This window comes from Loxodonta africana, chromosome 6 (genome assembly GCF_030014295.1).
Source record: "Loxodonta africana isolate mLoxAfr1 chromosome 6, mLoxAfr1.hap2, whole genome shotgun sequence".
Lineage (NCBI taxonomy): Eukaryota > Metazoa > Chordata > Mammalia > Proboscidea > Elephantidae > Loxodonta > Loxodonta africana.
This window is the reverse complement of record NC_087347.1, coordinates 32,517,599-32,544,333: the sequence shown is the minus strand read 5'-3', so window position 1 is coordinate 32,544,333 and position 26,735 is coordinate 32,517,599. Positions and strand designations below refer to the sequence as shown.

The window sequence follows — 26,735 nt, the reverse complement described above, 5'->3', positions numbered from 1 at the left end:
CCTTGGTAAGATTTATTCCTAAGTATTTTATCTTCTTGGGGGCTACTGTGAATGGTATTGATTTGGTTATTTCCTCTTCGGTGTTCTTTTTGTTGATGTAGAGGAATCCAAGTGATTTTTGTATGTTTATTTTATATCCTGAGACTCTTCCAAACTCTTCTATTAGTTTCAGTAGTTTTCTGGAGGATTTCTTAGGGTTTTCCATGTATACGATCATGTCATCTGCAAATAGTGATAGCTTTACTTCCTCCTTACCAATCTGGATACCTTTTATTTCTTTGTCTAGCCTAATTGCCCTGGCTAGGACTTCAAGTACGATGTTGAATAAGAGCGGTGATAAAGGGCATCCTTGTCTGGTTCCCGTTCTCAAGGGAAATGCTTTCAGGTTCTCTCCATTTAGAGTGATATTGGCCGTTGGCTTTGCATCTATGCCCTTTATTATGTTGAGGAATTTTCCTTCAATTCCTATTTTGGTTAGAGTTTTTATCATAAATGGGTGTTGAACTTTGTCAAATGCCTTTTCTGCATCTATTGATAAGATCATGTGGTTTTTATCTTTTGTTTTATTTATGTGATGGATTACATTAATGGTTTTTCTGATATTAAACCAGCCTTGCATACCTGGTATAAATCCCACTTGATCAGGGTGTATTATTTTTTTGATGTGTTGTTGGATTCTATTGGCTAGAATTTTGTTAAGGATTTTTGCATCTATGTTCATGAGGGATATAGGTCTAAAATTTTCTTTTTTTGTAATGTCTTTACCTGGTTTTGGTATCAGGGAGATGGTAGCTTCATAGAATGAGTTGGGTAGTATTCCGTCTTTTTCTATACTTTGAAATACCTTCAATAGTAATGGTGTTAAGTCTTCTCTGAAGGTTTGGTAGAACTCTGCAGTGAAGCCATCTGGGCCAGGACTTTTTTTTGTTGGGAGTTTTTTGATTACCGTTTCAATCTCTTTTTTTGTTATGGGTCTATTTAGTTGTTCTACTTCTGAATGTGTTAGTTTAGGTAAGTAGTATTGTTCTAAGAATTTATCCATTTCTTCTCGGTTTTCAAATTTGTTAGAGTACAATTTTATGTAGTAATCTGATATGATTCTTTTGATTTCATTTGGTTCTGTTGTGATGTGGTCCTTCTCGTTTCTTATTCGGGTTATTAGTTTCCTTTCCTGTTTTTCTTTAGTCAGTCTAGCCAATGGTTTATCAATTTTGTTAATTTTTTCAAAGAACCAGCTTTTGGCTTTGTTAATTCCTTCAATTGTTTTTCTGTTCTCTAATTCATTTAGTTCAGCTCTAATTTTTATTATTTGTTTTCTTCGGGTGCCTGATGGATTCTTTTGTTGCTCACTTTCTATTTGTTCAAGTTGTAGGGACAGTTCTCTGATTTTGGCTCTTTCTTCTTTTTGTATGTGTGCATTTATCGCTATTAATTGGCCTCTGAGCACTGCTTTTGCTGTGTCCCAGAGGTTTTGATAGGAAGTATTTTCATTCTCATTGCTTTCTAAGAATTTCCTTATTCCCTCCTTGATGTCTTCTATAACCCAGTCTTTTTTCAGGAGGGTATTGTTCATTTTCCAAGTATTTGATTTCTTTTCCCTAGTTTTTCTGTTATTGATTTCTAGCTTCATTGCCTTGTGGTCTGAGAAGATGCTTTGTAATATTTCGATGTTTTGGATTCTGGAAAGATTTGTTTTATGCCCTAATATGTGGTCTATTCTAGAGAATGTTCCATGTGCGCTGGAAAAAAAAGTATATTTTGCAGCAGTTGGGTGGAGAGTTCTGTATAAGTCAATGAGGTCAAGTTGGTTGATTGTTGTAAGTAGGTCTTCCGTGTCTCTATTGAGCTTCTTACTGGATGTCCTGTCCTTCTCCGAAAGTGGTGTGTTGAAGTCTCCTACTATATATGTGGAGGTGTCTATCTCGCTTTTCAATTCTGTTAAAATTTGATTTATGTATCTTGCAGCCCTGTCATTGGGTGCATAAATATTTAATATGGTTATGTCTTCCTGATCAATTGTCCCTTTTATCATTATATAGTGTCCTTCTTTATCCTTTGTGGTGGATTTAAGTCTAAAGTCTATTTTGTCAGAAATTAATATTGCTACTCCTCTTCTTTTTTGCTTATTGTTTGCTTGATATATTTTTTTCCATCCTTTGAGTTTTAGTTTGTTTGTGTCTCTAAGTCTAAGGTGTGTCTCTTGTAGGCAGCATATAGATGGATCGTGTTTTTTTATCCAGTCCGTGACTCTCTGTCTCTTTATTGGTGCATTTAGTCCATTTACATTCAGCGTAATTATAGATAAGTAAGTTTTTAGTGCTGTCATTTTGATGCCTTTTCATGTGTGTTGTTGGCCATTTCATTTTTCCACATGCTTTTTTGTGCTGAGACGTTTTTCTTAGTAGCTTGTGAGATCCTCATTTTCATAATGTTTAACTTTGTGTTTATTGAGTGGTTACGTTTTTCTTGGCTTTTTTCTTGAGTTATGGAATTGATATTCCTTTTTGTGGTTACCTTTTTATTTACCCCTATTTTTCTAAGTAAAAACCTAACTTGTATCCTTCTATTTCGCCTTGTATCACTCTCCATCTGGCAGTTCAATGCCTCCTATATTTAGTCCCTCTTTTTGATTATTTTGATCGTTTATCTATTGATTTCCATGATTTCCTGTTGTGTGTATTATTTTGTTTATTTATTTATTTTTTAGAATTAGTCTTAATTTGTTTGTTTTTGTGCTTTCCCTATTTGAGTTGCGTTGATATCAGGACGTTCTGTTTTGTGACCTTGTATTGTGCTGGTATCTGATATTATTGGTCATCCGGCCAATCTCCTTTAGCATTTCTTGCAGTCTTGGTTTAGTTTTTGCAAATTCTCTAAACTTGTGTTTATCTGTAAATATCTTAATTTCTCCTTCATATTTCAGAGAGAGTTTTGCTGGATATATGATCCTTGGTTGGCAGTTTTTCTCGTTCAGTGCTCTGTATATGTCGTCCTGTTCCCTTCTTGCCTGCATGGTTTCTGCTGAGTAGTCTGAACTTATTCTTATTGATTCTCCCTTGAAGGAAACCTTTCTTTTCTCCCTGGCTGCTTTTAAAATTTTCTGTTTGTCTTTGGTTTTGGCAAGTTTGATGATGATATGTCTTGGTGTTTTTCTTTTTGGATCAATCTTAAATGGGGTTCGATGAGCATCTTGGATAGATATCCTTTCGTCTTTCATGATGTCAGGGAAGTTTTGTGTCAGGAGTTCTTCAACTATTTTCTCTGTGTTTTCTGTCCCCCCTCCCTGTTCTGGGACTCCAATCACTCGCAAGTTATCCTTCTTGATAGAGTCCCACATGATTCTTAGGGTTTCTTCATTTTTTTTAATTCTTTTATCTGATTTTTTTTCAGCTATGTTGGTGTTGTTTCCCTGGTCCTCCAGAAGTCCCAGTCTACATTCTAATTGCTCGAGTCTGCTCCTCTGACTTTCTATTGCGTTGTCAAATTCTGTAATTTTATTGTTAATCTTTTGGATTTCTACATGCTGTCTCTCTATGGATTCTTGCAAGTTGTTAATTTTTCCACTATGTTCTTGAATAATCTTTTTGAGTTCTTCAACAGTTTTATCAGTGTGTTCCTTGGCTTTTTCTGCATTTATCCTAATTTCATTTGTGATATCTTTAAGCATTCTGTAAATTAGTTTTTTATATTCTGTATCTGATAATTCCAGGATTGTATCTTCATTTGGGAAAGATTTTGATTCTTTTGTTTGGGGGGTTGGAGAAGCTGTCATGGTCTGTTTCTTTATGTGGTTTGATATGGACTGCTGTCTCCGAGCCATCACTGGGAAACTAGATTTTCCAAGTAGGCAGCTAAAAAAAAATGCAGTCAGATCCCTATCTGAATTCTCTCTCTGGCTCCGGGTATTCGGATGTTAATGGGGTCGCCTGAGGAGGGTGGGGGAGGGATCTGAGAGCTAGGAGTGTAGCACCACAGAATATAGAGCTGAACACCACGTTCACGCTCCGCCCCCGTTCGCCAAAATCCGGGCTGGACGGGTCCCTGGCTAGGACACTGCTTTCCTTGCTCGGAAACCAGTCACTTCCTCCTGGGGACTTCCTCCGGTGCGCGGCACCGCTCGTGGGCACTGGGTGGGCGTTTCCCGCACGAACGGGTGGGCCCGCCCCCAGGGTCTATTTAGGCGATTATAATTGGGTCCCGCGGTCATGCCCCGCCTGTGTGCGCACCCAAATCCCAGCGGGATGACTTCCGGGTTGAGACTCTGCTTTCCCCGTTCCGGAACCAGTCACTTCCTCCCGGGGACTTCTCCTTCCGGAGCGCCTCACCTCTCGCGCGAACTGGGTTGGCGTCACCTGCACGGCCAGGTGGGCCCGCCCCCTGGGTCAATTCAGGGTAATAAAAATGGACCCCGCGCTCACGCCCCGCCCGTGCGTGCGCCCAAATCCCAGCGTGATGACTTCCGGGTTGAGACTCTGCTTTCCCCGTTCCGGAACCAGTCACTTCCTCCCGGGGACTTCTCCTTCCGGAGCGCCACACCTCTCGCGCGAACTGGGTTGGCGTCACCTGCACGGCCAGGTGGGCCCGCCCCTTGGGTCAATTCAGGGCAATAAAAATGGACTCCGCGCTCACGCCCCGCTTGTGCGCGCGCCCAAGTCCCGGCAGGACATCACCCCGTCTGGGGCGCTACTTTCTGCGCTTCGGGACCAATCACTTCCTCCCGGGGACTTCTCCTTCCGGTGTGCCACACCTCTCGCACAAACTGGGAGGGCGTCACTCGCACGACCAGGTGGTCCCGCCCCCTGGGTCAATTCAGGGTAATAAAAATGGACCCCGCGCTCATGCCCCGCCCGCGCGCGCGCGCGCCCAGATCCCAGCGGAATGGCTCCCCGTCTGGGATGCTGCTTTCCCTGCTTTGAGACCAGACACTTCCGGGGATTTCTCCCTCTGGTGTGCCGCGCCGCACGCGCGGACTGGGTGTGCGTCTTCCCGCACGAATGTGTGGGCCCCGCCCTGGGGACACTTTAGGGAAATATAGTTTACCCCCCCCCCGCTCGCGCCCCGTCGGCTTCTCGCCTAACTCCCGGCGGGACGGCACCCCAGCTGGGACGCTGTTCTCCCCCCTCCCAGATCAGTCACTGCCTTCCGGGTGCTTCTCCCTCCGGTTGGGCCCCTACGCCGCCTGCGCCAACCTGCTAGACTTCCTCCCGGGATGGGTTCTGGGGGGAAGGGGTGGGCCCCCTTTCTGTGCCGTCTGCCCCCCTGGGCTCTGCCCCAGATCGAGCTCCGAAGGTCACCTGCCTGGTGCGCTGGCTCCTAGTTCTGAAAACAGTCGCTGTCTGCCCGTATTTGTTCGTTTTCCGTCTCTAAGTCTGTGCTTGTTGTTCAGAGTTCGTAGATTGTTATGTATGTGATCGATTCCCTTGTTTTTCCGAGTCTTTGTTGCAAGAGGGATCCGCGGTAGCGTCCATCTAGTCCGCCATCTTGGCCCCGGATCCCAGAATTATGCGATTTTATTTTATTCTGTGGTCTATTTAATGACAAGAGATAAAATGTCCATTTATTTTGCAGAAAAAAACTTTGTGTATAATCATTCAATTCCATCACATGTATCTTGCCACTTAGGTTTCTTAAGAAGTTATATGGTTAGTGAAATATAATACAGCTTATTTGGTAATTGAGGACTTATTTTTTTAAGTACTGAGAACAGTCTTTCCTGTAGACTATAATTATAGTCACATTCATCGTATCAAATTGTACCTGCATTATTAGACCTTCAGACCCCATAATAAATTCTATACATTACTGTTTCAGGGCTTTTGCTTAATGACACAAATATGTATATAACTAGATATTTATATAACTAAATATTTCCAAATATAAATGTTTATATAACTAAATCTAAAACTATTTGTTAAAATAGGGCAATAAATACATTAGGTTAAATGTATTGATTGCCAAACTATAGTTTTATTCATTTTTTTGATATCATCCCAAACTAGCTAGCGTGGGACAGCAGTGCATTGAAAAATAAATTGTTAAAATAGTATTACAGTTAATATAGTACAGTATGTTCATCTTTGGCATGTGAATTGCCCTTGAATGGTAGATAAACATTTCCCTGATGATAACATACAAGTTTTCTGTATTTCCCAGGACAGCAGCAAAGCAAAACTAATTTACCTTGGGAAAACTATTCCCAAATGCCTTTAAGATTATTTCACCATTGTTTAAGATTATTAGGAATGTTTGTATAGAATGACACTTATCATCACTCCTGGCTGTTTTCCTCTGTAAAAATCATGAATTGTCATGATTAGCTATGACAAAGAAAGGGAAAGGACGCATTATTTTTGTCAGAAGAAAGAACCAGCAATTGTTTTACCTGCAGGCAGAAAAATACAAATCGGTAGTTTCAGATATTTTACAGCCGTTTTGACTATAAACCAACTTACTAAAAGAAAATTTGTAGAGAAGTTCTTTGAGTGGGTTGGTATGAAGCAAGAACCCATTCATCCCTTCTTTTCATTAGAGACTACGCTTTACTTGAGCATTAAATAGGCTGACAGCACCAACACAAATACTGTATATAGGACTAGCACTGTTGCACGACTTTGAGGGTTTTGGATACTAAGGAAATTGAAGGAATGTTTAGCACCCATGATTGTGTGGTTAAGAAACCCTGGTGGCCCTGTGGTTAAAGTACTAGGCTGCTAACTGAAAGCTCGGCAGTTCGAACCCACCAGCCACTCCACAGGAGAAAGATACAGCAGTCTGAGATATGACAGTCTGCTTCCGTAAAGATTTACAGCCTTGGAAGCCCTCTGGGGCCATTCTGCTCTCTCCTATGGTGTAAGAGTCGATCGACTCAATGGCAGTGGGTTTGGTTTTGGGTTATTGTATGGTTTAAAATGTGAAAAACAAATTTGTTGAGAAATTTGAAAGTGAGTACTATGTCATAAATGTAGAAATAATAACACTATTATAAAAACATTTTTTAGGTTTTTTTTGGGGGGGGGAGTGGTTTAAATGGGCTAATCTACTCAGGCACAGATGTGCTAAACCACAGTTGGCCAGCATGGGGATCTCTCCTTGCAATGTACAACATGGAAGAACTGAAAACGAGTGTTCGCTATAGACAGGCTGGTCCAGGGAAGAGACAGAGGCAGAAGAAGCTGAACATTACGAAACTAACTCTTACTCCGAAATCTCCATACAGATAAGTTTTTCCTGCATCCTGGAGAGGAGTGAATGAGGGGGTGGGGAGAGGCCAGGAGTATAACCCTTAAAGGAAGTTCCTCATTATAAAAGCCTAAGGCCTGATGACAGGCTTCCCCACCAATCTTTTATAATTATAATTGTTATATAACATAGCATAATGTATAAATTTTAACAATTTTAATTATTTAGGCCCATTTGTATAAGGCATTGATTGCTCATGATTCAGATGGGCAGGTTTGGGTGGCAGTAGTATTAGGAATAAGAAAGCTAAAACCTAAAGGTCAAGGAGCTAGTTGCCTTCTAATTGCTGTCCTCAAATCTTCAGGCTGTCAGAGAACACAGGGTTAGAACAAGAAACACTCATTTTGTATAACGGTTTTCTATTGCTCTTGACATTTCCAATATCGCAGTTGCATGACCAAAGGAAACCTGAAATATGGGTAAAAAAAAAAAGTTAAGTGAAAGAAGTGTCCAATACAAGAGGTCTGTCTCAGCCTAATTAACATTCAAAGAACAGATAGAAAAGATGAAGTCAAAAAGAAAGAATAAAAAAATTTTAGGGAAATTATGGTAATTGATAAAGAGGAGCTACAATTGGTAGAAAGGAATGAAAACAGTGATTTTAGTGAGCTCTGATTTCTAGCAAGTCTGCAGGGACTCACAGCAAAACGTTTTGGAATTTTTAACAGGTAAAAGATTATAGGGGAAAAATAATTCACATGAAAGTGGAAAAATATGTCATCTTGTACAATGTCCACAGTGTTGACCAGTTTCAGAAGACAAAACTAAATACCTCAGATTATAAAACCAATAACAAAAAAAAGCTGTTTTATATTCTTTGTTTTCTTGATAGTGAAATCTTGAATTTATGGTGTAGTTAGTAAGTGCTAATTGATTACTAGTAAGATGTAGAATATAAAAAACAAATTATTTTTAAATATTCAAAGCTACAGAAACGTTCTATCTTTACCAATGGAGGGAAGCTAAATACCATTAATAATAATATTTTCAAATGATTTGTAGTCATTCATCTATATGTGATATTCTTTGTAAAATGTATTTCCTTGCCAAATTAAAGGTTGTCATAGGATAAAATAAAATAATTTTGCATACATAGCAACATAGATCTTGCATACATAGATTTTATAGAGTTTATTTAAAATAATTTTGCATCCATAGTATAGATTTTATTATATCCTATGAAGACAAAGAAAAGTATTATGGTCACATGTGCAAAGAGCTAGAGACAGAAAACCAAAAGGGAAGAACATGCTCAGCATTTCTCAAGCCGAAAGACCTGGAGAAAAAATTCAAGCCTCAAGTGGCAATGCTGAAAAATTCTACAATGAAAATCTTAAACAGTGCAGGAAGCATCAAAAGAAGATGGAAGGAATACACAGTCACTATACCAAAAAGAATTCGTCAACATTCAACCATTTCAGGAAGTAACATATGATCAGGAATCAATGGTACTGAAGGAAGAAGTCCAAGCTGCACTGAAGGCATTGGTGAAAAACAAGGCTCCAAGAATTGACGGAATACCAGTTGGCATGTTTCAACAAATGGACACAGCACTGGAAGTGCTCATTCGTCTATGCCAAGAAATTTGGAAGACAGCTACCTGGCCAACCAACTGGAAGAGATCCATATTTATGCCTATTCCCAAGAAAGGTGATTGAACTGAATGTGGAAATTATTGAACAATATCATTAATATCACATGCAAGCAAAATTTTGCTGAAGATCATTCAAAAGTAGCTGCAGCAGCATATTGACAGGGAACTGCCAGAAATTCAAATTGGATTTAGAAGAGGACGTGGAACCAGATGTCAGATGGATCTTGGCTGAAAGCAGAGAATACCAGAAAGATGTATATGTCTGTTTTATTGACTAAGCTAGGGCATTTGACTGCGTGGATCATAACAAATTATGGATAACATTGCAGAGAATGGGAATTCTGGAACACTTAATCGTGCTCATGAGGAATCTGTACACGTATAAACAGTCAGTCGTTCAAACAGAACAAGGGAATACTGTCTAAAGTCAGGAAAGGTGTGCTTTAGAGTTGTAACATTTCACCGTACCTATTCAATCTGTATGCTGAGCAAATAATCCAAGAAAATAGACTATATGAAGAATGTGGCATCAGAACTGGAGGAAGACTCACTAACAACTTACATTATGCAGATGACACAGCCTTGCTTGCTGAGAGTGAAGAGGACTTGAAACACTTACTGATGAAGATCAAAGTCCACGGCCTGTAGTATGGATTGCACCTCAGTATAAAGAAAACACAAATCCTCACAACTGGACCAATAAGTAGCATCACGATAAATGGAGAAAAGATTGAGGTTGTCAAGAATTTCATTTTACTTGGATCCACAATCAATAGCCATGGAAGCAGCAGTCAAGAAATCAAAAGACACATTGCATTGGGCAAATCTGCTGCAAAAGACCTCTGTAAAGTGTTGATAAGTAAAGATGTCACTTTGAGGACTAAAGTGCACCTGACCCAAGCCATGGTGTCTTCAGTCACCTCATATGCATGTGAAAACTGGACAATGAATAAGGAAGACCAAAGAAGAATTGACACCTTTGAATTGTGGTGTTGGTGAAGAATGGAATATACCATGGACTGCCAGAAGAAAGAACAAGTCTGTCTTGGAAGAAGTACAAGCAGAATGCTCCTTAGAAACAAGGATGGCGAGACTAAGTCTTACATACTTCGGACATGTTATCAAGAGGGATCAGTCCTTGGAAAAGGACATCATACTTGGTAAAGTAGAGGGTCAGGGAAAGAGGGGAAGACCCTCAACAAGATGGATTGATACAGTGGCTGCAACAATGGGCTCAAGTATAGCAACAATTGTGAGCATGGTGCAGGACCAGGAAGTGTTTCATTCTGTTGTACGTAGGGTTGTTAAAAGTCAGAGCCAACTAGAAGGCACCTAACAACAATAACAACGGCAGTATAGATTAGCTGAAGCAGAGAATATGACCCAAAAATACAGTACTTGACAATGGACAGCCAACCTGGAAATGAATATTTTTCACAACTCACCTATTAAACAGTATACATTCAAATGAGGCATCCTTCTGGCCAGAATGTTCAAAGATTATGACTCTAAATGTTATAATTTATAAGACACCATAAGCTTTCCTTTGTAAAAACTATCTGAAAAAAGCAAATGCATAGACTATTCTTAGAAGAAAAGTTTTAAAATTGTTAATATTTTCTTTTTCATACCTACTTAGATTCTTAACCACAGTAAAAACATAAACTCCACACACACACACACACGCACATAGAGGCACACAATGGAAAAGTAACCAGAGGCAGAGCCATATGTTATAGGGCAAGCTTTGAATAATTTCCAGAAGGGCCTGTGCTGTGCACATTGAATTAATTCTGCCATAACGATAATAATTTGAGTAATATATAAAAGGAGGGTTGATTAAGCTGTATGCTTTAGAAAACTGGGAATGGCACATACCTTTTATTTCTCACACTGAACTTTGTAGAACTCAGTGTAGATAATAAATCACGTGTATCCATGGAGTCACTCCTGTTTTAAGTGAATGTAATATTGTGCTGGGTGAAAGCACAAGCTCCAATGCTTGTCTGAGATCTTAAGCAGGTTGCTGCCTGATACTCACTCTGCACCCCTGCCTTTTTTAATTTTTTACTAAAAGAGATTAGTTGAGAATAAAACAAGGGGTCAATACTCATCTCTTTATTTTTGTTTCTTTCCCATTGAGTAGAACCAAGATGTTGGCAGCTTTTTGATGCAAAAATTAATATGTGGGGATAAAATAAGATGAAGCAGCATCCTACTGCATGGCAAATTATCAGGACCCATTTCATGCATGTCCCTTGCTTCTCTTGATTTATCATCGTTTGAACTGTTTTCTGGCTATATATATGAACTTGTGGTCCACAGTCTTATATGTTCACCAATTCTCACCCTGACGCAACTGGGCACCTAATTCTGTTCCTTAGCCTTGTACTTTTCATTGTATTAATCAATTCTGGCTGTAGACAGTTGATTGCCAAGCCTAACTTCAACTTATTCATATGTATGTGCATGTGTTTAGACAGTTTTATTAAGATTTTTTTTTTTTTAATCTGAGTTCATACTTCTGTCCCAATGGCCCCACCCTGTGATTCTTTACCATCCCTTTGAAACTGACCCCAGGGCTCACCCCTTGCAGCTCTTCAGCTTTTCTTCTCCAACTACATACGTACCTTTAGTTCCAAACTCAGAGATTAGTCCCTTCCTCTTGTCCGTATCAGCCCTGGCATATGGCCTGTGACACAAGTGAGGCCTGATAACATAAACTTTTTCACATCTTGGGGCATTTTTTTTCAGTACAGAAGCTTGACGTTCAACTTGAGATATATATATATATATATATATATATATATATATATATATACCAATCTGCTTCAATAGAGATTACAGCCAAGAAATCCCTGTGCGACAGTTCTACTGTGTTACATGGGGCCACTATGAGTCAAAGCCAACTCAAAGGCACCTGACAACAACTATAGATATATAGTATATATTGTTAATTTCTACAAGTGTATCTTAAATTCTAAATTTTGCTTTGTGAAAAACAGCTGAATTTTACTGAGTGCTCTTCAATTATAAAACAGCTATAAACAATTAGTTTTGGGTTCTAATTTAGTTATCCAAAAAAAACAAAAACAAAATTCATTGCCGTCAATTCTATTCTGACTCATAGCAACCATATAGGACAGAGTAGAACTGCCTGATAGAGTTTCCAAGGAGCGCCTGGTGGATTTGAACTGTCAACCTTTTGTTTAGCAGCCATGGCACTTAACCGCTATGCCACCAGGGTTCCTGTATTAATCAAATAGATACCAAAATTTTGTCAGTATTTAAATATCATAATCCTCACATTGGTTTGGCAGTTTCTAAGAAACTGGGCTGTGCTCTGAACAGAATTCTGTACTAAAATACTGTGCTTATATTCTGTACTATATGTAAATTCACTTCAATTCCATATTTTCAGTAGTAATTCTTCCAATTAACACTAAATTATATATTGACTGTAGTTCTAAACAGCCTTCTATGAAAAACATTTTTCTGATGAAGCCCTTACCTTAAGAAGTTTGACTTTAGCTTAAAAAAGAATCTACTCTGTTTCACCAATATACTGAGATGTGAAATGAAAAATTTTACATTCATGGCAACACAGAATTCTTATAAATTGCTGAAACATGAAATAACCAAATAAACTTAAGTTTGAAATGGGTTTCTTAAGAACATAAATGTATAGTGTAACTTCCCAAACTTGTTAAACCGTAAAGAACCACAGTGATTTCATAACATGAAGCATAGTGTGTATAAAACTATGTAGCATAAAATGTTCAGCTGCTATAGTAGCAGGAACATTCCAGGAGACATTTTCATAAATCTGAAAGTAGTTAACCTGTTTCAATGATCTTCCTCATTCCATTTACCCAAATAGCGGGGCCTGACTTTAAATCTTTTTGGAGTTTATAAATTTCCTGTAGTTGACAATGTGCATTTTGAGATGGTCTTTTTTTTTTTCCCCCCAAAATATATTCTCTGTAGAGAATGGATATGATATTGTTCAGATTAAGAGTGCCCTTTCCTAAATTTTGTTTTATTTGATTCCTACAAGAGCGAAGTGGGCAGGATAAATAATATCACAATTTTTTTATGTGAGGAAACGGAAACATAGTATAGTTATATGTATTTGTTCATGGCCACAGGTCTTAATAATTTTCATTTGGAATATCATTGGGAAATATCCTGGCTTTTGGCCTCACCACAGTAGACCATCTCCTCAGGAATAGAATAAGGAAATCCAAATTGTGTAAAAAAGTTTGAGGAAAGGAGGGCAGGTTGGAGAGTTTTGGGCAGAGGTGCCTTTTAAAATGTTATTAGACTGCATATTTGAATATATGCTGACTTTCCATAAATGACTTTTGAGTTAAAAGTGTTGGTGAAAAATATTTAGATTTGTATGTATTAGGGGAGTTTTTTCTTGTGAAAAATAAATAAATTCTAAAAGAACATTTATACTAGTACCTTTATACTAAACAAGACAAAAAAAATCAAACCCATTGCTGTTCAGTCAGTTCCCACTCATAGCCACCCTACAGCACAGAATAGAACTGCCCCACAGGGTTTCCAAGGAGCAGCTGGTGGGTTCAAACTGCTGATGTTTTGATTAGCAGCGAAGCTCTTAACCACTGCAACACCAGGGCTCCACCTTTATACTACTATATTAAAAGTAAAAAAAAAAAAAAAAAAAAAGAAGAAGAATATCACTATTGTTTAAAAATAGGTAATTTAATTTAATTAAGGTTAGCTGAAAGTTGACTTTATCCATTCTGAAGACTTTTCCTATATAGCAATATATTTTGCATAAAACTAAAATTTTGTTTAAAAGTATAAAACTTTGATATCTAATTTAAGAATAAAACACAGGTTTGTAGAAAGTTGTGTGGAACTGCTGTTTTATATGGCATAAGAGACCAAACAATTTATATCATGTTAAAATGGATTTGAGTTGAGTCTGTAAACTGATAATATGGATGAAGGTTATAATGTTACAGGTTGTTGTTGGACTCTGTCAGGTTGATTGTGACTCACAGCAACGCCATGTATGGTGGGTAAAATAAAATGCCCCACCAATTTACTAAAAATTAAAGGACAGTGCTACTCCTCAGACCAGGCAACATAACTCCTACTCTAATTTGAATAAAATGTATGACAACTTTTAAAACTTAAAGTGCCAGAGACATACTAAGATTCAATTTTTTCACCTTTTCTTAGCCGGCTTCTGAAAATAAATAAGGCCCGATATCGTATTTTGACAGATTTCTAATTAATGTGTTTTGTGCACACATTTATGACTTTTACTGCATTTTACATTAGCAATTTTTAAGCATACTTGATTGTTTCATTTTCTTTATTGATGAGAATAACTATGAGCTAACTTTTCCTAACCAAAAAATCCGAGTTCGTGGTGACCCTATAGGGCAGAGTAGAACTGCCCCATAGGGTTTCCAAGAAGTGACTGGTGGATTCGAACTGCCTCATCTTTTGGTTAGCAGCTGTAGCTCTTAATCACTGTGCCACCTGGGCTTCAACTTTTCCTAAAGATAGTGGTAAAAATGTAAATATACTCAAGTGGTATCTGCCATAATAATAAGCAGCTATAAGTTAAATGGATATAAAGCCATTATTCTTGGGTTACTACTGTAGACTCCTATTATTGTTGTTATATGCTGTCGAGTTGGTTCCAACTCCTAGCGACCATATATACAACAGAATGAAACACTGCCCTTCCTCACAATCATGTTTATGCTTGAACCCATTGTTGCAGCTACTGTGTCAATCCATCTTATTGAGGGTCTTCCTCTTTTCTGCTGATCCTCTACTTACCAAACACGATGTCCTTATCCAGAACTGATCCCTCCTGATAACATGCCCAAAATATGTGAGATGTAGTCTCACCTTCCATGCTTCTAAGGAGCATTCTGGTTGTACTTCTTCCAAGACAGATTTGTTCATTCTTTTGGTATTTTGGCAGTGGTTAAGTACTACAGCTGCTAACCAAAAGGTCGGCAGCTTGAATCCACCAGGCGCCTCTTAGAAACTCTATGGGGGCAGTTGTACTCTGTCCTATAGGGTCGCTATGAGTCGGAATTGACCTGACGGCAATGGGCTTTGGCATTTTGGTATATTCAATATTCTTTTCCAACACCAAAATTCAGAGGTGTCAATTCTTCTTAGGTCTTCCATAGTCATTGTCCACCTTTTGCATGCATATGAGGTGATTGAAAACACCATGGCTTGGGTCAAGTGCACCTTAGTCTTCAAGGTGACATCTTTGCTTTTTAACAATTTAAAGAGCTCTTTTGCACCAGATTTGCCCAATGCAGTGTGCCTTTTGATTTCTTGACTACTGCTTCCATGAGTGTTGATTTTGGATCCAAAGAAAATGAAATCATTGACTGTAGACTCCTGTTGTTGTTGTTGTTAGGTGCCTCAAGTTGATTCCTAATAATAGCGACCCTATGCACAACAGGACAAAACACTGCACAGTCCTGTGCCATCCTCACAATTTTGCTATGCTTATGCTCATTGTTGCAGCCACTGTTTCAGCCCTTCTCGCTGAGGGTCTTCCTCTTTTTTGGCGACCCTCTGCTTTACCAAGCATGATGTCCTTTCCAGTGACTGATCCCTCCTCATAACATGTCCAAAGTATGTGAGATGTAGTCTCACCCTCCTTCCTGCGAAGGAGCATTCTGGTTGTACTTCTTTCGAAGCAGATTTGTTCTTTTGGCAGTCCATGGTATATTCAATATTCTTCAATGCCACAAGTTGAAGGAATCTATTCTTCTTTCGTCTTCCTTATTCATTGTCCCCCCCACATGTCTGTCGGTTTGTCATACTGTGGGGGCTTGCGTGTTGCTGTGATGCTGAAAGCTATGCCACCGGTATTCAGATACCAGCAGGGTCACCCATGGAGGACAGGTTTCAGCTGAGCTTCTAGACTAAGACAAACTAGGAAGAAGGACCTGGCAGTCTACTTCTGAAAAACATTAGCCAGTGAAAACCTTATGAATAGCAGCAGAACATTGTCTGATATAGTGCTGGAAGATGAGCCCCCCAGGTTGGAAGGCACTCAAAAGATGACTGGGGAAGAGCTGCCTCCTCAAAATAGAGTTGAACTTAATGAGGTGGATGGAGTAAAGCCTTCAGGACCTTCGTTTGCTGATGTGGCATGACTCAAAATGAGAAGAAACAGCTTCAAACATCCATTAATAATCGGAACCTGGAATGTACGAAGTATGAATCTAGGAAAATTAGAAATCGTCAAAAATGAAAAAGAACACATAAACATCAATATCCTAGGTATTAGTGAACTAGAATGGACTGGTACTGGCCATTTTGAATCAGACAATCATATAGTCTACCATACTGGGAATGACAACTTGAAGAGGAATGATGTATTCATCATCAAAAAGAACATTTCAAATCTATCCTGAAGTACAATGCTGTCAATGATAGGATAATATCCATACACCTACAAGGAAGACCAGTTAATATTACTATTATTCAAATGTACGTGTCAACCACTAGGGCCAAAGTTGAAGAAATAGATTTTTATCAGCTGCTGCAGTATGAAATTGATCGAACATGCAATCAAGATGCATTGATAATTACTGGTGATTTTAATGTGAAAGTTGGAAACAAAGAAGAAGGATCAGTAGTTGGAAAATATTGCCTTGGTGATAGAAACGATGCTGGAGATTGAATGATAGAATTTTGCAAGACCAACGACTTCTTCATTGCAAATACCTTCTTTCACCAACATAAACGGCAACTATACACATGGACCTCTCCAGATGGAACACACAGAAATCAAATTGACTACATTTGTGGAAAGAAACGATGGAAAGGCTCAATATCATCAGTCAGAACAAGGCCAGGGGCCAACTGTGGAACAGACCATCAATTGCTCATATGCAAGTTCAAGCTGAAACTGAAGAAAATCGTAACAAGTCCATGAGAGCCAAAATATGACCTTGAGTATATCCCACCTGAATTTAGAGACCATCTGAAGCAGAGATTTGATGCACTGAACACTGATGACCAAAGACCAGATGAGTTATGGAATGACATCAAGGATGTCACACATGAAGAAATCAAGAGGTCATTGAAAAGACAGGAAAGAAAGAAAAGACCAAGATGGATGTCAGAGGAGACTCTGAAACTTGCTCTCGAACATCAAGCAGCTGCTTTAGGAAGAATTGATGAAGTAAAAGAACTGAACAGAAGATTTCAAAGGGCCTCTTGAGAAGAAAAAGTAAAGTATTATAATGACATGTGCAAAGAGCTGGAGATGGAAAACCAAAAGGGAAGAACACGCTTGGTGTTTCTCAGTCAGGCTGAAAGAACTGAAGAAAAAATTCAAGCCTCGAGTTGCAATAGTGAAGGATTTTATGGGGAAAATATTAAATGACGCAGGAAGCATCAAAAGAAGACGGAAGGAATACACACAGTCATTATACCAAAAAGAATTAGTTGATGTTCAAACATTTCAAGAGGTAGCGTATGATCAGGAACCGATGGTACTGAAGGAAGAAGTCCAAGCTGCTCTGAAGGCATTGGCAATAAACAAGGCTCCAGGAATTGATGGAATATCGATTGAGATGTTTCAACAAACAGATGCAGCACTGGAGGTGCTCACTCATCTATGCCAAGAATATGGAAGACAGATTCTTGGCCAACTGACTGGAAGAGATCCATATTTATGCCTATTCCCAAGAAAGGTGATCCAACCAAATGTGGAAATTATAGAACAATATCATTAATATCACACGCAAGCAAAATTTTGCTGATGATCATTCAAAAATGGCTGCAGCAGTATATCGACAGGGAAATGCCAGAAATTCAGGCCTGTTTCAGAAGAGGACATGGAACCAGGGATATCATTGCTGACGTCAGATGGATCCTGGCTGAAAGCAGACAATACCAGAAGGATGTTTACCTGTGTTTTATTGACTATGTAAAGACATTCAACTGTGTGGATCATAACAAATTATGGATAACATTGGGAAGAATGGGAATTCCAGAACACTTAATTGTGCTCATGAGGAACCTTTACATAGATCAAGAGGCAGATGTTTGGACAGAGCAAGGGGATACTGATTGGTTGAAAGTCAGGAAAGGTGTGCGTCAGGGTTGTATTCTTTCACCATACCTATTCAATCTGTATGCTGAGCAAATAATCCAAAAAGCTGGACTATATGAAGAAGAATAGGGCATCAGGATTGGAGGAAGATTCATTAACAACCTGCATTATGCAGATGACACAACCTTGCTTGCTGAAAGTGAAGAGGACTTGAAGCACTTACTAGTGAAGATCAAAGGCCACAGCCTTCAGTATGGATTACACCTCAACATGAAGAAAACAAAAATCCTCACAACTACACCAATAAACAATGTCATGATAAACGGAGAAAAGATTGAAGTTGTCAAGGATTTCATTTTACTTGGATCCACAATCAACAGCCATGGAAGCAGCAGTCAAGAAATCAAAAGACACATTGCATTGGGTAAATCTGGTGCAAAGGACCTCTTTAAAGTGTTGAAGAGCAAAGATGTCACCTTGAAGAGTAAGGTGCGTCTGACCCAAGCCATGGTATTTTCAATCACATCATACGCATGTGAAAGCTGGACAATGAATAAGGAAGACCGAAAAAGAGTTGACACCTCAAATTGTGGTGTTGGTGAAGAATGTTGAATATACCATGGACTGCCAGAAGATCGAATAAATCTGCCTTGTCAGAAGTACAACCAGAATGTTCCTTAGAAGCAAGGATGGTAAGACTGCGTCTTACATACTCTGGATGTGTTGTCAGGAGGTATCAGTCTCCGGAGAAGGACATCATGCTTGCAGAGTACAGGGTCAGCGGAAAAGGGGAAGACCCTCAACGAGACAGATTGACACAGTGGCTGCAACAACGGGCTTAAGCATAACAATGATTGTAAGGATGGCACAAGACTGGGCAGTGTTTCGTTCTGTTGTGCATGTGGTCGCTATGAGTCGGAACTGACTCGATGGCACCTAACAACAACAACAACAACAACATTCCTTGTCCAGCTTTCGCATTCATACAAAGTGATTGAAAACACCATGGCTTGAGTCAGGTGTACCTTAGTCCTCAAGGTGACATCTTTGCTTTTTAACACTTTACAGAGGTCTTTTACAGCAGACTGGCCCAATGCAATGCATCTTACGATTTCGTGACTGCTGATTCCATGGGTGTTGATTGTGGAACCCAGTAAAGTGAAATCCTTGACAACCTCAATCTTTTCTCTGTTCATCATAATATTGCTTACTGGTCCAGTTGTGAGGATTTTTCCTTTCTTTATGTTGAGGTGTAATCCATACTGAAGGCTGTGGTCTTTGATCTTCATCTGTAAGTGCTTTAAGTCCACTTCAAATCTATTCTTGAGATGGTCTCTAAATTCAGGTGGGATATGCTCAAGGACATACTTAGGCTATGTTTGACTTGTTCAGATTTTCTTCAGTTTCAGCTTGAACTGAGATATGAGTAATCGATAGTCTGATCCACAGTCAGCCCCTGGCATTGTTCTGACCAATGATATTGAGCTTTTCCACAGTCTCTTTCCACAGATGCAGTCGGTTTGATTCCTGTGTATTCCATCTGGTGAGGTCCTTGTGGATAGTCGCCATTTATGTTGATGAAAAAAGGTATTTGCAGTGAAGAAGTCATTGGTCTTGGAAAATTCTATCGTGCGATCTCCAGCATTATTTCTATCATTACCAAGGCCATATTTTCCAACTACCAATCTTTCTTCTTTGTTTCCAACTTTTGCACTCCAATCATAGTAATTAGTGTTGCAATTTGATTGCATGTTTCATCAACTTCAGACTGCAGAAGTTGGTAAAAATCTTCAATTTCTTCATCTTTGGCCTTAGTGGTTGGTTCATAAATTTGAATAATAAGCATATTAACTGGTCTCCATTGTAGGCATATGGATAGTATCCTATCACTGACAGCATTTTACTTCAGGGTAGATCTCGAAATGTTCTTTTTGAGGATGAATGCAACACCATTCCTCTTCAAGTTGTCATTGCTGGCATAGTAAACCATATCATTGACTGATTCAGAATGACCAATAGCAGTCCATTTCAGTTCACTAATGCCTAGGATACCAGTGTTTATGTATTTCATTTGATTTTTGATAATTTCCAGTTTTCCTAGATTCATACTTTGTACATTCCAGGTTCTGATTTTTAATGGATGTTCGCAACTATTTCTTCTTATTTTGAGTCGTGCCACATCAGCAGATGAAGGTCCTGAAAGCTTGACTCCATCCATGTCATTAAGGTCGAATCTAATTTGAGGTGGCAGCTCTTCCCCAGTGACATTTGGAGTGCCTTCTAACCTGAGGGGCTCATCTTCTGGCACTATATCAGATAATGTTCCACTGCTATTCTTAAGGTTTTCACTGGCTAATTCTTTTCAGAAGTAGACTGCTGAGCCCTTCTTCCTAGTCTGTCTTAGTCTGGCAGCTCAGCTGAAACCTGTGTCCCAGTTTCCTCTCTTGTTCCCCACTTTCCATTTCCACACATCAACCAAAGAGAGCTTTTTAAAAAAATATCAGTCAAATACTACTCTCTATTTAAAGACGTTCAGTGAACTTAGGATAAACCTCAGCTATGAGGGCCTGACCCTGGTGGCGTGTGGTTAAGAGCTTGGGCTGCTAACCAAGAGGTTGGTAGTTCACATCTACCAGGCACTCCTTGGATACTCTGTGGGGCAGTTCTACTCTGTCCTACAGGGCCGCTATGAGTTGGAATCGACTCAGCGGCAACAGGTTTGGGTTTTTTTTATGAGGCCCTGCATGATCTGGTCTTTGCCTCCCTCTTGCTGCTCATCCACCCTGTACACAGTCCTCCTTACTTGCTCTCTTCAGTCACCTCATCATTCCTCCTATTCCTTGATCATGCCAATTTCTCTCAGCCTTGGCTGTTGCAGTTAGCCATGTTTGAGATGATCTACCCCCAGTTTATCCTAAAGATGCTTCCCCTTTGCCATTCTGGTCTCAGCTAGAATGTTATGTCTTCAGTGAGAACTCCCCTGACTACCTCATTAAAAATAACACTCTTCTTCCAATTCTTACCTTATCTCTTTGTTTTGTTTTCTTTATGGATGAGTTATTTTATTCACTTTTTTTTTTGTAGTTGTTATGTTTCTCTCCCAATTCAAATATAACCTCTCTGACAGCAAAGCCCCTATCTGTTTTGTGTACCAGATGGTAAGGTTTCAGCACATACTTATTGAAATAATGAGAAAAAAAAAAAGATATATGTTAAAATGATTTATAAATCCTGAGATGCATCCAAATATAAGATCCATTTATCAGCTGAGCAACAATCAGAGAACACTTAAATTTCTTTGTCCTTTTGAGCTGGACGAAAGCATATGCAATGTGTGGTTGTGTGCTATTTTTAAGGACAAGTAGATGAGTGGTCACCTAATGTTCCTGGGGCACACATTTTGATATTGATTTATTTTCAACCCGCTGTGCATCGTCTGTGTTGGAAATAATTAGAAGCTACGAATTGAAGTGAAGGAAACATTTTACAATCCTGAGTAACCTGAAGTGAAGGTAAGGGTATCTAATTAGTCTTCCTTGTGACAATCCTTTTTTTAGATTAATATTCTTCTCTTTTGAAAAGAAGTCTAACGGTGGTGTTTATGTCACCGACTCTACCGATAATTAATAGGGTTCACCATACACGTACACATTTCCCTCCAAAATATCTTTGTGTAACACTACCACTGGAAAGAACAATTTCAATTAGAGAGAAGAGCTTTTGAAGTATATATCATGTGGTCTATTATGAAGAACGTGTTCTATTATAAAAGAGAGAAAATCTGTGCTAGAACATAATATTTTATGTAACATGACTGGTATATTGTTTAACAAAACATTTTATGGATACTTTATCCAGACATGACTTGATTAAGAAGCAGGATGTAGCATTCACTTATTTCTTTTTAAATCCCTGAGAAGTTCTCCTGTACTATTTTCACCCTAGTCACAAGCTTATTAACTTGGGAATGAGGTGACAGAGCCTTTGTCTTCGAATCTTGTAATTATAATTAATAGTGAGTTAAAGGGGAGCAGAAAGCTTATATTCAAGGCTTAAAGTAAAATGACTTTGTGGCACTTAGGGCAGGTGCCAGAAAGGAATTAAGTAAGAGCTCATTGTTCTTATTAATTAGAACTTCTGAAAGACATCTTCGAGAATTAAAATTCTATTGAGTCAGAATAAAAAAGACGACAACTATTTTTTGTTTGCTTGTTTGTTTTGCATTATTACAGGAGGGACGCCTATTTGTGGGTAGAGCTTGAGGAGAGGAATCATGCCGTCTTCATCCCGGCATGCCCAGGGCCTAGCAGGGCCTTGTCTCACGGTCAGCAACCATTCCTGCTGGTTGCAAACATATAGGCAAGAATTGGCATGAGTATGTACATACTGTTCACTGTTTCCCTCAGTGCATTCCTGAAAGTAGTATCATAAAAGGAACAACCTAAACCTTCCTTATATTCACTTGCATAAGTATCATTTATGGGAGCTACAATTTTGTCAGGGAATTTGATATCAAATAAAACAGCAAGGTTCAATGCCTGTCATAACCACCAGGAAGCATCATTTACATATCCACGGCTTTAAATAGTGTGGTTATTATCCACGTTCTTTAAAAGAGATATGTATGAACTATTGAAGGTAATTATATGAAGGGCCAGGTTACAATGAATTACAATAATGTTGAGTAATAATAATAGTAACTAATATTTATGAATGGCTGATCAAGTTCAAATATATTTCTAAGAACTTTGCATATATCAACTATTTTACCCTCATGACAGCCCTATAAATCAGTCTTACTGTTGCCCCTTTTTCACAAATGAGGAAACTGAGGCTGAGAGATTATTCAAAGTAATCAGCTTTTAAATTGTAGGCCAGGATTCAAATCTAAGCAGGCTAGCCCCAAGGACCCTGTCTGTTTTCCTTTTGATAGTGTTCACAGAGTTTTTATTATGTGTCTAATACAGTTGTAAGCAATTTGCATGCATTAACCCATTGAATTCTCACAACAAACCTATGAGATTATTTCTGTATTATTTCCATCTTCCAGATGAGAAATCTGAGTAAAGGCTGAAGTGAAGTAACATATCCAAGGAAACCTAGCTAGTAAACCCTGGAGCAAGAGTTCAAACCCACATACACCCCAAAGCCCATACTCTTCAACGCTTGGCTATTCCATGCTATGCAAAGGCCTTAGACCAGGGGTTAGCAAACTATGGCCCATAGGCCAAATCTGGCCCTCCACCTGCTTTTGGTAAAAAAGTTTTGCTAGAACACAGTCGTGTTCATTAATTTGTGTATTGTCTATGGCTGCTTTCCTGTTACAACAACGAGTTGCATAGTTGCATTAGACAACATATGGCCCACAAGCCTAAAATATTTACTATCTGGCTCTTTGCAAAAAGGTTACCAACCCCTACTTTAGATTGTAAGCGCTCAGTTCTCAATCTTCTTTGATTCATCCCTCTATCACCCTGTACCTAGCCAGTTCTCAACCTCCAGAGATAATAAGTTACAATGATTGTAACATTTCACGTTATTAGAAAATGACAAAACAATGATCAGTTCTTTAGAAACTTCAAAATATATCTTAACTAATTTCTAAGACAGAAATAAGACATTTTGCTGGCTTCTGGTCTTACTGTTATCTGAAAAAGGAAAGGGAAATTGATGTTCTGAGCTAACTCTGCAGAGAGACATGGACTCTGGAGACAATCTGCCCAAGTTCATGACCTAACACTGCTTTTTCTTGTTCCCTGACCTTAGAAGTCACTTAACTTCTATTTGCCCCAGTTCCTCATTTACAAAATGGATAAATAATAGTAGACCTAATTCAAGAGGTATTGTGATCATTAAATTAGTTAATATATGTGATTTTGGAATCAGGGATTGACTCCTAGAAGTGTTAGTTCTTCTTCTTCAGCTTTTTCAAAAGACTGATTCAGAAATAAGCAGAATGATTAAAGGTGAGACCTGGGTATACGGGGGAAATTCTTAATAAACTAAAAGCCTATGGAGTAAGATAATCAACAGTTATTAAATATTCTACATTTATTATTTATAGAGTGCTCAAGAAAAATATACGAATATGAAGTCAATGCCTTCCAACAACTTGAAGTACAATGCAAGGCTCATACTATTAACATGAGAGAACAAAATAAAGATCCTGTTAAGTACAGCATGTGGTGCATCAGAACAGGAACCTCGTGAAGACTGGATTTCAGGAGGGGTGCTGCTCACAAAGTTTCCCCTCAGCACCGAAGCACCTTAAATGTAGAAAGTAGGGTCTTCTCACCCTTTGTCTTAGTCATCTAGTGCTGCTATAACAGAAATGCCGCAAGTGGATGGTTTTAACAAAGAGAAGTTTATTCTCTCACAGTCCAGTTGGGGAAACCCTGGTGGTGTGGTGGTTAACTGCTACTGCTGCTAACCAAAGAGTTGGCAGTTCGAATCCACCAGGCGCCTCTTGGAAACTCTATGGGGGCAGTTCTGCTCTGTCCTATAGGGTTGCTATGAGTCAGAACCGACTCGACAGCACTGGGTTTTGGTTTAGTCCAGTAGGCTAGAAGTCCAAATTCAGGGTGCTGGCTCCAAGGGAAGGCTTTCTCTATCTGTTGGCTCTGGAGGAAGGTCCTTGCAATGCATCAGTCTTCCCTTGGTCTGAGAGTATCTCAGCACAGGGACCTCAGGTCCAAAGGATGTGCCGTGCTCCCAGCCCTGCTTTCTTGGTGGTATGATGTCCCCATGTCTCTGTGCTCGCTTCTCTTTTTTATATCTAAAAAGAGATTGGCTTAAAACACTATCTAATCTTGTAAATCTCATCACTATAACTGCCACTAATTCATCTCACTCCTTTAAGACTATTGTTTCATGTGGTACCCAGCTTTGATATATACCCTGATAATACCTAGAGGGGTTCTTTAACTCAGGGTTTAATCATCACTAAATGGCTTAAACATTTACGTGGAATGACAATGATTATCCCCAACTTCTATAATGAGAATCATTGATGTTTATAATACACACATATAAACGATAAACTATGAAAGATTGACACTAGAAGGTAGTAGCTAAGGTCATGAGCTTCAGTGCCAGAAAGTTTTAGACTCAAATTTAGCCTTCATCCCTTACGAAAAAGAGTTTGCATAATTTCCATAATTTCTCAGCTCCTGTTTGCTTAGTAATAAAATAGCAATAGTAATAGTATCAAGATCAGTTACTCAGTCACATATTGGACAAACATTTATTGAATAGCTACTATGTGTTAGTCACTGTTTAGATGCTGAGGATACAGCTATGGACAAAACAGACAAACTTTTATCTTCAGAAGCTTCTATTTCACTTCTGAGAATCAAACATTTAGCTCAAGGTCTGGCACACATTAAGTTTTCAAACAATGTTAGCTATCGTTACCGTTGATTGATGATGATTACATATGCCAGTCCCTCAATATGGAATTGGTAGTAACATTGAACTGCTGTATCTGAGGAAATACTTCTGGTCCATGGCCGTTTACTTGTGTTCCCCGTTTTGATCATGTCCCACACAGATTGATCTGAGCTGGAATGTGTAACTCTTGATTGGGGATTTTTATCATTATGACTCAGTCTTTGATGATGGGCTTACTCATTGAGTAACTCGATAAAAGACCTTTATCAACTGATTGCTATGAAAGTCTTAAGTTCTATCCTACATATGCTGGAAATATTTCTGTTCACTTAAAGTCCACTTCATGGATTAAGTGAAATATTTATTCTTTGAAGAGAAGAATACTGGTGCCTGATTGAAGTTTTTGCAGTGATTTAAAAAAAAAATGCAATTTACAGATAAGAGAGATACAAAAAGGAGCCAATGTTAGAAAAGGAATATAAGGGCAAAGGAACAAGAGAGTATAATTAGGAGGATCAGTCATGGAGAGTGGAACAAGTTGCAGGTGGCATGGAGGAGCCCCCAGGTGGGGGGGCGGGGAGATGAGGAGAGTACAGAGAAGCACTTACAAAGCTGATTAGTCACCAGTGGGTTTTGTGTTTATGTTTTTTCCCTTAATTTCTACAAATAGCTCCCCTCACAAAAGTCATTTTGGAAAGTTATCTTTCAGAGTGCGTGAAGACATCAATGATTTTAGTTATCTTCACTTAAAGAGGGTAATTTGTCATCTAGTCAAGTGTGCATGTGTCTGCCAGGAAAGCTATGAGGCAGCATACATCATACTCAGTAGCTTCAAGGGTTTGGTTTGCCTTCTTGTGTGTATTGGAATATAGAATTCATTTCGATCTGACATTTTTTACCTCTCATCATATTTTTCTTCTAATTAAGTTCTATAAATGTATCCTCTACCCAGTTTGAGCTGTAATAAATTCCTTTCCTGAATTGGCCTTCTGAAAGTCACAAACCAACATTATGATGAATTGCAAAATGAATAATTTCCCTTCCACTGTGTATATTCTGAGCAGCAAAGTGCTGCAGAAAAATGAACAATGTTTCACTAGAAAGAAGGCCCCACTCATTGTGTTACCTGGCTGTGAGCTGGCTGCTTCCAACACTAACCCCAGGAGATATCCAAAAGCCTAGGTCTAATGCAGTGAAATAAGTTTTAGTTCATGATGTTGGCATTCAATAGTATTAATGGAAACGATCAATAATGAGAACATTTTTATTTTCATGTCAGCCCAGGAGTTACCCATGTAAATATATATTGGGGCTATGATTTTTTTTGGGAAAACTGAAGTCCATACTGTGGAAGAAAGGAACAGTGCTATTAATAGAGTGGACTGTAAGAGAAAGGAATGTGCACTTTCTATTTTTTTAAGTGAT

At 38.9% G+C, this 26,735-nt stretch overlaps 1 protein-coding gene across 6 annotated transcripts in view; it reads left to right on the top strand.

The window, feature by feature from the left end:
• LOC111747568 (sperm-associated antigen 16 protein-like) overlaps positions 1 to 26,735 on the top strand; it is an 803,762-nt gene that overhangs the window by 494,031 nt on the left and 282,996 nt on the right. The gene's annotated exons all lie outside the window — the stretch shown is intronic.